Below are 11,838 nucleotides of genomic sequence, written 5' to 3'. Positions count from 1 at the left end.
AAACCCCCACCCTCGGCAAGGGCAGTGCTTAATCTTAAACGTTTCTCCAGCCCAAGCTTTATTACTTTTTTTATCATAAGGTTTTCAGAGGAAGTCTCCAGGTGTGTGTTATTTCTGCTGTGTGTGACTGATTAAATAGAAAATGAGACCTGAGAAGTGGTAGAGATGGCTGCTACTGTGCCGCCTACCTGGTACCTTGCAAAGCCGATGGTGCACAGCCGTACAGGAAAAGCTGCCGCCAGACAGCCTTGAGACTTTCCTGGTTGACATGGTTATTGTTCAGTGGCAGAGGGAGGGGAGTCACAGAGCATGAGAGAGATGGCATTTGACTTCATAGCTAATGCACTAACAGAAGAGCCAGGGATTTTCAGGGGTATGTGAGCTGACAAGGAGTCTAGGGGGTAATATAATGATTCTATGGTTTCCAGGTGAATATTTTAATGGTGTAAATGGGACCTTACTTTTAGATTTCCTCCCTGGTAACATGCCTTTTCCACAGAGGCTACCCAGCCTGTGCTGGGGGACTGACTGCAGAGCGAGTTTGGGTGTAAAACAGCTCAGGCAAGAAGTGCACTGGAGGGGATGAGAGGGTGTGGGCTTCAGATCCACATAAGTAAGCAGAGCCCGGCACATCCCACTGTTCTTTTAAAGGCATTTCTAGGTGTTAAAAAAAGTTCCCTGGCTTGTGATCTAGTACCATGTGCCTTTATGTACTTCCCAGAAAAAGACAACAATAACAACAATAAAGTTATGTGTTAGTGGATGGTCCTAATTTGCTTTTACTGTGAACTTGGCACAGCCTAGAGCATCTGTTGTTTCTTAATCTGTGGGTCATGACTCCTTTGGGGGTCAAATGATCCTATCACTGAGGTCACCTAAGAATATTGGGGAAAAAAACAGAGATACTTACATTACAATTAAAACTATATCAAAATTATGATTATGAAGTAGCAACAAAATAATTTTATTGTTGGGGGTCACCCCAATATGAAGAACCCTATCAAAAGGTCACAGCATTAGGAAGGTGAGAGCCTCTGGCATAGTTACCTTGGGAGGAAGCCCCCCAGATCAGATTGGCCTGCGGGAATGTCTGCAGGGGATTGCCTTGATTGTTAAATGATGTAGGAGGGCCCAGCCCACTGTGGGGGGCACCATCCCCTGGCAAGGTGGTCTTGGGCTGCATAAGGAAGCTAGGTGAGTGTGAGTGAGCCTGTGGATGAGCCAGCAAGCGATGCTCCTTTACACTTTCAGCTTGTGTTCTTATCATGATTTCCTTCAATGATGGCCTATGGCCTCGAAGTGAAAGCCACATAATTCTTTCCCTCACCTAAGCTGCTTTTCATCAGAGTGTCTTATCAGAAGAATAGAGGTGAAACTAGAACACAGGGGAAGGAGTCAGAGGAAGGCTAATATAAGCCACAATGAGGAGACATGGAAGCAAAAAGTAGGTTACCTTATCTAAAAATGCTTCAGGTCTACAGGAGAGGTCTAGAACTTTCCCCCTGCCTCCTGTATTCTTCCTTTCAGGAAGAGGAAGAAGAAGCTAGAGCAGGAAGGGATGTGTGTAAGCATGCCATAACAACAAGAAGAAACATTTTTCTCAAAAGCAAACAACTAGTTGGAGAACAGGACCCATGACTCACGCTGAGCATTAGTATCAACCTTCTCAAATTTTACTAAAAAGGCAAGCATCTTGGGGCTCCTTAAGCATCAGAAGAGAGGTCATAAGATATGGTCACTCAAACAAATACTGCAGTCTTAGTTAAGGTTTTATGTTGTGAAGAGACACCATGACAGTGGCAACTGGTATAAAGGAAAGCATTCAATTGGGAATGGCTCACAGTTCAGAGGGTCAGTCCATCCATTATCATCATGGTGGGAAGGATGGCACCATGCAGGCAGACATGGTGCTGGAGAAGGAGCTGAGAGCTCTACTTCGTGTGTGTGTGTGTGTGTGTGTGTGTGTGTGTGCATTAATTGTGCATGTATGTTTACATTTCTCTTATACAACCAGGAAATTATTTCACAGTTGTTGGTCAAAGTAATAGTGAATCTGCCCTATCATTATATTAATCACTTCTTACTAGACTAAGCATTTAAAGTCATTTTCAAATGCCATATCAAAACTGCACATTCTTATTATAAATTTATGAGCACCATGGGTTTTTTTAATACTGTCAATTCAGAGTTATACTTTTGTACAGTATCTAGTTGAGTATGAATTCTATGATTTTTCTTTGCTGTTTCTAATTATAATTGTGTGTATGAAGATAATAGTTTCTATAACAACCAAAAATGGTGTGTGTGTGTGTGTGTGTGTGTGTGTGTGTGTGTGTGTGTGTTCGCTTGTGCATAAGCTCACATGTATATATGGGGAGATCAGAGGTCTCCATTGTCTGTCTTTCTCTACCATTCCCCACCTCACCTTACCTTTTGAGACAGGATCTCTTGTTGAAACTGGAGCTCACTGATTAGCTAGGCTGGGTAGGCAGTGGGTTATAAGGATCCACCCCATGTTAGACTCACAGACATGAGTGTCACCACGTTACCCCTGATTTTGTATTACCCATAGGTCCTGGAGATCTGAACTTGGGTCCTTCTGCTTGCACAGCAAGCACTTTACACAGCAAGACATCATTCTAACCCATCACCTAAAACTTTTATACAAATGAGAAAACTCAAAAAAAGTCCCTGGAACAACTGCATGTGTTTTACATAATCATGACCTTGGGAGTTGTTCTTTTGGTGAAACCTTGACTCCAGATAGCACCTTGGAAAGGTTCAGAAAGGCCTGTGCAGAAGATGTGGTCGAGGCACATTCCCACAGTCCTAGAAAGAGACAAATGGCTTCCACGGGGCTGTTTGACCATGAACAGGCACAGCAGATTGAGACGTGCTTGGGCTATGTTTAGCCACAATATGCCAGCAAGCTTAAGTGACACTCACAAATATTCACAAGAAAAATATAATTAGATGTCAGTCAAGTGCACATCGAGGCCCAGATCCTCAGACTCCAGAAGGACAGTTTCCTGGTCTTCCCTGCTAATTTCTTCAGGGTGGAGGTGCTAGAAGCCCGTGTAGGCTCTCAGAGTGACCAGCGGAGGTCCTTGTACTTTACCACAGTCGTTCTCAACCTTTCTGATGACTTTAATACATCTCCTCATGTTGTGGTGACCCCCAACCATAAAACTACTTTGTTGCTAGTCCATAACTACCATTTTGTTGCTGTTATGAATCGCAATGCAAATATTTGCTCTGCAGGACATTTGATATGTGACCCTGTGAAAGGGTCATTTGACCCCCCCCCCAAGGGATCATGACCCACCGGTTGAGAAGCATTGCTTTACAGGTTTGTTGAAGGCTAAGGGTGAAGTCACCACAGCACCCTGTCCCAAGTGTTTAGGGGTGATTTTCTGTGTTTCAGCTTTTAGAGCTCGGGTCAGTAATAGAAAATTACAAAGAAGCATGTTTTTAATCCACAGTTGGCACCCAAACCAGATGTGACAGATGTGAGCTCATGATGACTAAAGTACATAGGAAGGGTGGCCCAGACAGCCTAAGTACCAGGTTGTGCCTGCCTTTCAGAAGGCCCATTTTTACACTCACAAGGAAGGCACTTGTCATCGCCGCTCCATGTATGAGTCACCGAGCTATTATGTCTTGTACCAACTAGTATAAAACAATATTTACAGAAATTGCAGTCTTTTGAGTGCTAGTCTTCCTGCAAGAGAGGTATGTACTATGTAGTTAGTAGTGAAGGGTGTGGCCTTTGTTCCAGGAACTCCACTCTCAGAGAGCAGGCTCTCAAAATGTGTGCTCAAGTGTATTTAATTCATATTTATTGGAGTTCCATTTGCAAACATTAAATAGTTTATGAGGGAAGGCTGCCGACTTCTTTATACTGCAGAGCAGTACGCTGCTGTGAGGGAAAATAGTTACGACATAATTAGAGTTATCAGCTTCCTGTTGTCACAAATCACCCTGGCCTGAGTGGCGTGAAGCAGTCAGAAAGGAGCTGGGGGTGTGGCTCGCTGGTAGAACTGTGCTTAGAGGTAGTGTCAGCCCCTACACTTTTACTCACAGAAACACAGACACACCTTCCAGTTTTTAACCATGGCCTAGTTAACAGGACCCTCTAGAAACACGAGCCCCACTCTTCCTTGCTACACACGTAAGGCTGAGGCAGCACATCCTGCCACATATAGCCCCAGGCTCAGCAGGCTGCAGGTTGACCAGGGAGGAGCACCTGGGCATCAGCCTTGTGGATCTTTCCCCATTTTCCAGGTGACTCTCAGGCCCATTAGCTCCATAGCACCTTGTTCAGAGACAAACAAGGCTCAGGTTTCCTATCTGTCTTAGTTTTGTTTGCCCATCAGAGACAAGACTATTTGGCCTTTGGGGTTGCATTTCTTTGTTAAGTGAGAGCCAAGGGAGTGTCTGTTTGGATATCAAAAGAAAGAATGCCAGGGTCATGGGCAGAGAAAAACCTGGAGGTCTCCCGACTCTGTGTCTAATGTTAGAGGCTGAAAACCACAGGCCTTCCCACTAGAAGAAAGCTGACAAAGCTACAAGGCTGAACAGGGTCCTTTGGCAGTGTAGTCCCCACCCCTCCTTCATAATGTCCCTATGGCAATCTCAGAGGGCCACAGTGGCTGTGTTGACAGAGGGAGACTCTCGGTGCACATTCACTAGAGGTGTGTGTAGGCTGCCAGGTGGGCCTGCAAGGGCTTTGAAGAAGTGGACACAGGAGCACTTGGTGGACAGAGAGGCTCGTCCAGCCCTCAGAGAGGCTCTTGTCTCCCTTTCTTCACATCTATCAGAGGACAGCATCTCGCTTCTCACTATGATTGTTATTTTTAATATTTATCTTTGGCTTTAATTATTTGTGTGCATCAGTGTGTCTGTATGTACACATTGGGGTGCAATACCTGCAGAGGCCAACAGAGGGTAACAGATCCCTTAGAGCTAGAGTTAAAGGCAGTTGTGCACCATCTGACATGGGTCCTGGAGACCAGACTCTGCCTGAGCAGTATATGCTCTTAACCACTATGCATGCTATGGATCCTACCCACCCTCCCCTTATTTTGAGAAAAAGGAAGACATAGCACAGGTACCCAAGGCATTATCCCTGATTTCCTCTCTTACTATACTGAAGGACAAGTGCTTCTCTAAGGCGTCCTCACTGGTAACACTTGCTGCCCCGTATGATTATTATAAAAATAAGATGATATGGCTGGGGATATAAATCAGTGGCTAGAGTAATTGCCCAGTGTGGCGGTTTGAATGAGAATGGTTCTTGTCAGCTCCTACGTTTTAGTGGTTGGTCCACAGTTGTTGACAGACTCTTTGGGAAGGATTTGGAGGCGTGGCCTTTTTGGAGGAGGTGTGGCCTTGTTGGAAGAGGTGTGGTCCTGTTGGAGGAATTGTGGCTTTGTTGGAAGAGGTATGGCCTTGTTGGAAAGGGTGTGGCCTTGTTGGAGGAGGTGTGGCCTTGTTGGAGGAGTTGTGGCTTTGTTGGAAGAGGTGTGGCCTTGTTGGAAAGGGTGTGGCCTTGTTGGAGGAGGTGTGGCCTTGTTGGAAGAGGTGTGTCTCTGGGGAAGCATTTTGTACTTTCAGAAGACCATGCCAGCCCCAGTCTCCAGCTCTGTACCTCTAACTTATGGATCAGGATCTAAGCTCTTAGCTGCTGCTGTAACATCATGCCTGTCTGTCTGTCTGCGGGTATGCTCCCTGCCATGGCGGTCATACACCCACTCTCTTAAACTGTAAGCAAGCCCTCAATTAAACGTTTTCTTTTAGAAATTGTCTTGGTCACAATGTCTCTTTACAGTAATAGAAAAGTAACTGAGACACCTAGCACGTGGTGTGCTTTCTTAGCACTACATAAACCGGGCCTAGTGGTATATGCTCAGGAGTTAGAGTCCAGCAGTTAGAGGTGAGGGGATCAGGAGTTCAAGACCATCCTCAGCTACATAGGAAGTCAGAGTCCAGCCCAGGCAACATGAAACCCTGTCCCATGAAGGGGGAGGAAGAATGGCCTTCTATAATACCTACAAAGTACTCGGGTGGCCTGAAGCTTTTGATACACCAAGCTGGGGGGTTCACTGTAATTGTTGTAGTCTAAGTAACTCCTTCCCAGTGCTCAAAGATGTCCATGTGCTCAGCCCTAACATGGCAGACACATCACTGCATCCTTTCTTTAGGGAAGCCATGACAGAACACCACAGACTGTGTGGTTCAAGCAATTGCAACCTGCTTTATTACAGAGCCCAAGACTGAAAGTCCAAGGTCAGGGTGTCAGAAGGTTGGGATTTTTCCCTAGAGTTTCTTCTTGGTGTGCAGGCAGCACCCCCTCCTTGTGCCTTCACTAGGTCCTCTGTGTGTGCCCATGCCTTAGTCCCCTTTTCTTATAAGGACGCTGGCTCTTCTGCGTTAGGACCCACCTGCATGACACCATTTTGTCTTTACTGCTCCTTTCAAAGGCACAGACTAGGGCAGAGGAGGGTGGTGACCCTGCGCTCATCTCTCTTGGGGTCTGATTAGTTTAATGCCTCACGATGGCCTGTTTTGCCTGTTTGTTTTGGGTTTGTTTTCAGTTGTGGTTTATTTTTAAATTATATGTATGGGTGTTTTGCCTGTGTGTATGGCTGTGCACCACAATGTACCTTGTGCCACAGAGGCCAGAAGAAGGCATCGGATCCATCGGAACTGGGATTACAGAAGGTTGTGAACCACCAGGAGGTGCTGGGAATTGAACCTGAGTCCTCTGGATGAAAGCTGGTGTTCTTAGCCACTGAGCCATCTCTCTAGCCCCATGATTGTCTGTTTTTAAATGAATGTTTGTGTTCCTCCCCAATTCCTTGTATGATATTTGGAAGGCTAGCTTAAATGATGTCATGAGGCCAGACTGGTGTCCTTATAAGAAGTGGAATCAGGCCTTGCTCTCCACTATGTGGGGCCATCTGAAAGCCTTGAACTGAGCATTCACCAGGAACCAAACCAATGACACCATGATCCTGGACTTCCCAGACACAGACCCACAAAAAAAATAAAATAAAATAAAATAAATTTCAATCTGTGATTTCTGGTTTTAGCAGCCAGGACAGACTAAAATATTTCTGGTTCTTCCCTATTCCCAAGTCATTCTGTAAGCCCCTGGGAGACACTCCAACAAGAGATCATGTGCTACTTGGACTGGAGGCTGCAGCTGTTGCCATAGCAACCACAGTTAGGGCCCTGGACCACACTGCACCTCTTACAGGCTGTGCTTAGACTTCAAAGGTCAGTGGGCTCTGCTCAGTGTCTAGAAACTCCACATCCTCACTCAATTTCTCCTCCCTCTTCTCAAGCACCTAATGTAGCATGCATGTTGGTAAAAACAGAGGAAGAAGGAGAAGGGAGGGGAGGGGAAGAGAGGGGAGGAGAGGGGAGGGGAGGGGAGGGAAGACAAGAAATATTCTTGGAAACTCAGAATCGATCAATCTAGTCAGATTTTACTCTAGCTTTGCCTAAAAAGGCTAGGCCAGAACTGGGCCCCATCACAGTAAGGAGCATCCCACAGAATAATCCTCACCTGAGGACACACACACTTCTCCTACATGCATTCTCTGCCGCTATTAACAACCCATAACCACCGAAGAAACGAGATCCCTTACTATAAGCTGCACATGAAAATTATCCTCATGATCAGAATTCTATCTTTTATTGCAAATCTGGACACAAAAACAACACACAAGCTCTCTCCAAACTTAAGGAAGACCCTGGATGCTATCTAGGCCAAGGAAACCCTCAAAAGGATGGGAACCAACCAGCTAGCTCTTTCCCACAGGGGGAGTTCAGGTGACAGAGGGTTAATATGGTGCACGACGTGCTGTCAGACAGGCCGCATTGAGACATTCCAGGGATGGAACACAAGGGAAGTATTTAACATGTGAACTCTGGGCAACTTTTCATTCCCAGGTGTGCGATGGTAAGAGAGTAAAATCTACCTCAAAGCTGTGTACAAATGCCCAGGGTCTCCAAAGAATGCTACAGTGCCACACCTGATGTGGCTACTGATTCTGTGACTTAAAAAAAAAAAAAAAAAGTAACTGCTGGCCAGTGACTCCCATCACACCTCTCTTTGGAGAGAAGCCAGAACTTTCTGCTGAAAGCCTTATGCTGGCACAATGACATCTTTGTGGAGAGGGGCTGTCAGTGTTTGTCTTGCGCGGTGGTTTCAAGTGAGGTCAGAGCCAAGAGAGAAAAATATTAGCACTGACCACATTCCTCAGCCTCACCCCGGAGAACAGCTAAGAGCCTGGCTTGTTTAATCAAAACCGCCTCACATCATTCTGTTCTGAAGGGGGATGAGCACAATAGCTCTTAGAAACAGTCTCAGCTGAGGGGTCAAAGCCTATGAATCTCACCAGCTCAGTACATCTTCCTGATGTCTCCGTTGTGGGTAGCAGCTGGGGAACCCACTTTCTCCACCAACTGCCCTGATATTTTAGCTTGCAGGTGAATGCTTTTGCAGAAAAGCTACCTTTTTAGAAAGGCCTGGGGTATACTGTTGTGCATTTAGGTGTGCTCAACAGGGGTGTTGGCTCTCCCTCTCCCAAGGCACAGACTCACAGAGTCCAATGGTGCACACCCACGCCCAGCTTTCTCTCACACCGAGGACAATTGCTGAGTGAGGACCAGCCATTTCACAACAGTGTGTATCTACTGCTGTCTTCTCCAGAGGACTGTGGAAGAAATGTGTAGTGAATTCAAAGATTTGGAAATTATAAAAATATGTAAATTAATAACTAAATTGTGTGTAGCTTTTAGCCTAGTTTGGCCATAAATCCCAGCTGTGCTGCACAGATGTTTACAGGTAAGATCTTTGATGGGTCCAGAGTGTGGGAGTTTACTGGAGCAGAGGGAGTGATGGATTCAACTGCAAAGGCAGAAGAGAGTTCATGACTTATGAACAGTGGGTTAAACATTCTAAGAAAAGCAGGAACATGTTTATAATCTCAGACTCCATTCTAAAAAAAAAAAAGTCTCCTCATGCTCACAGGTAAGCGTAGCTCTCTCTTTCTCCATCAAAGAAGCTTCTTCTCCTGTCAGACAGAGGCCAATACAGAAAGCTGCCAAGATGACAGACTGTGGAGTGTCCGACCTCTATCAATACATCTATAATCCCTACACCTAAGGCTCGGGAAACATTGTTAACGAGCGGTGGGACAACTGTAAGACCAGAGGACAGCATGTCTGCTGTGAGACAAGCTGGACCCAGGAAATCTTAGCAATATACTCACCAGCGCAAAGACAGCATCCACTGACGTGTCAGAGTGGATGGAGAAACCTCATGGGGCACCCCACAGATGAAAAACTACAAACAACGGCAGAGTCTTACAGGAAGAAGAAGACTTTTATTGCAGAACGGAGCTCATCAAAAGGAAAGTGGCAATTCTCTCTGTGTCTTTCTTCGTTGTCACTTCTGCTTCTCTTTCTTTCTTTCAAGGATTCTATTCAAGAGAGGAGGAGGGGCAGGTTAGGTGTGTGTCGGCATCTCTGTGTTTCCTGGATTCCAAGAATCCAGCCTGGGATTCCTGGGCACTACTCAAAAAGTGATCTAAATATTACAGGAGACATGGACATCTGCACAAAGCAACCCGCTTTGGACCATAGACAGAGGGAGAGACACCACAGGAAGATAATGTAGCCCGAACAAGGGACAGACACAGCCACTAAAAGGGAGCTCATGTTTCAAAACAGGGAAGACCAGAAAGACCCCTTGCAGAGGCTCGAGCCGGGTGCAGGTCTGTGAATGGGGAACGGAGGAGCCGAGCAAAGCAGTGGCTGTGGGAATCTGAGGAGATGGAGATGGAGACCAAAATTTCACGAATCCATCCACTCATTCATCCACCAATTAATCTGCTCAGTAAGCAAGAATGCATGGAACGTTGATTGAGAATTATAAAGATAAAAAGACACAATATTGATGTCCCAAAATATTTAAAGTCATAGAGAGCGGGGGACATGGATGTGGCTGTAGTACAGCAGGATCCATGAGGTTCCAGGTGCCTTCCTCTCCGTCCCTCGCCATGTGCGCCTGCGTGTGTGTGTGTGTGTGTGTGTGTGTGTGTGTGTGTGTGTTGTGTGTTGGTGACTGAATCTAGGTCTCTCACATGCCGTGCAAGCACTTGCCACTGAGCTACAGCCATAGCCTTTTTGACAAGAATTTTTTTAAAGAAAGGTCCCATTAAATTCCTCAGGCTGGCTTTGAAATCTCTGTAACCCTGGCAGGTCTCGAACTTGCGATCCTCCTGCCTCAGCCTCTTGTGTAGATAGGGTTACTGCTCTGCCCCTCCAGGCTCAGGCTGGGTCTGCTTTTCTCTAGCTGGAGTAACAACACGATGACTTTACATTTAATGTGTGGGCTTTGTTGTTGTTGTTGTTGTTTTTAAGAACCAATATTGCACAATATTCTATTAAGGTAAGTGTCAGGAACACAGATCAGAGACACCGAACCTCATGTTTTTCATAGTTGCAATGGTTCGGTATTCAGTGGTCTCATGTTCTCACGTGCATTGAATGTAACTACCACAAATCATGGGAACTTACCGGACCTGGTAAAGCAATTAATAAGAGAGGCAGAGGGCAGAAATGAAAAGCTGGGGAAAATGGAGAGTGAAGAATGGTCAGGTTCTTGCCTCTGAGCCCCCGTGGGTTTTTACCCCCCTTCTCTTTCTGTGGAGTCTGGCTCTCTTCTGTGGGTGAGTATGCTGTGGACATCATAACAAGAAATTCTCACTAGTGAGTCTAAAACCTGAACAATGAAATCACTCCCCAAAAGGCCACGGTGCCTCAGGTGTTAGGGAACAGTGCCCCCACCTGGTTGATGGTGGTAAGTACACTGCTCACACTTGAAAAGTTGCAGCTAGTTGGCAAGAACACAGGGAGAGAGAGAGAGAGAGAGAGAGAGAGAGAGAGAGAGAGAGAGAGAGAGAGAGAGAGAGAGAGAGAGAGAGAGAGAGAGAGAGAGAGAGAGAGAGAGAGAGAGAGAGAGAGAGAGACCACTAAGCACAAGACAAACGTATCTGAAAGATTGAAGTTTCACATAGAGATGAATCACAAGAAGAAAGCAGAAGTGTAGGAAGCAGATATGAAAATATAAACACCAATCCGAGCACCACTTCTATGAGCGGGGCCTCTCTTAGCTCCTTGCTTCCCTCTCTAAGAAACAGATGCTCGCTATATGATTGACATAAGGCAATGGGTGTGAAGGCAGCAAACATACTTGTGAGTCAATTGATCAACAAGGGCTGAAGGAATGAGCAGAAGATCATAGGACTGATCTTTTCACTATTGGCTCATGGACCAACCCCATCATCAGACTTGCTTCTGCCACTGCTCTTGGGCACCAGCTAACAATCCCATGGACAGTGTCAGGGCAGCGAAAAGGAAAACGGCCTGGCTCAGATCCTTCTGGCCACTCCACAGTTGTCAAGACAGAACTTACAAAGACTAAGAAAGTGCAGACCCTCAAATAGACCCTTTCCAGCATCAGAACTGGACCCTGGGTTTCCAAACTTCCTCCTTTAGAGCCCCACTAACAAACGAGGTCATGGCTCTTTTACTAAATAGTACGTTTCACTCGCAACTCTAGTGTTAACTCACTTCTGGCAACCTTAGAGATGCCTAGAAGAGTATTTATTAAATTATAGACTCACTTGCTCAGTTTCTATATTAATTTGGGGACTGAGACAGGCTCATGATAAAAAATGGGGGAAAATGTAATTCACAGTTTTAAAATAGCAGTCTCCCTTATGGTCAGCCATCCACTCATTCTGTCCTGATTATTTAATG

The sequence above is a fragment of the Acomys russatus genome, chromosome 12 (genome assembly GCF_903995435.1).
Source record: "Acomys russatus chromosome 12, mAcoRus1.1, whole genome shotgun sequence".
Lineage (NCBI taxonomy): Eukaryota > Metazoa > Chordata > Mammalia > Rodentia > Muridae > Acomys > Acomys russatus.
Note: the sequence above shows the minus strand (reverse complement) of the source record.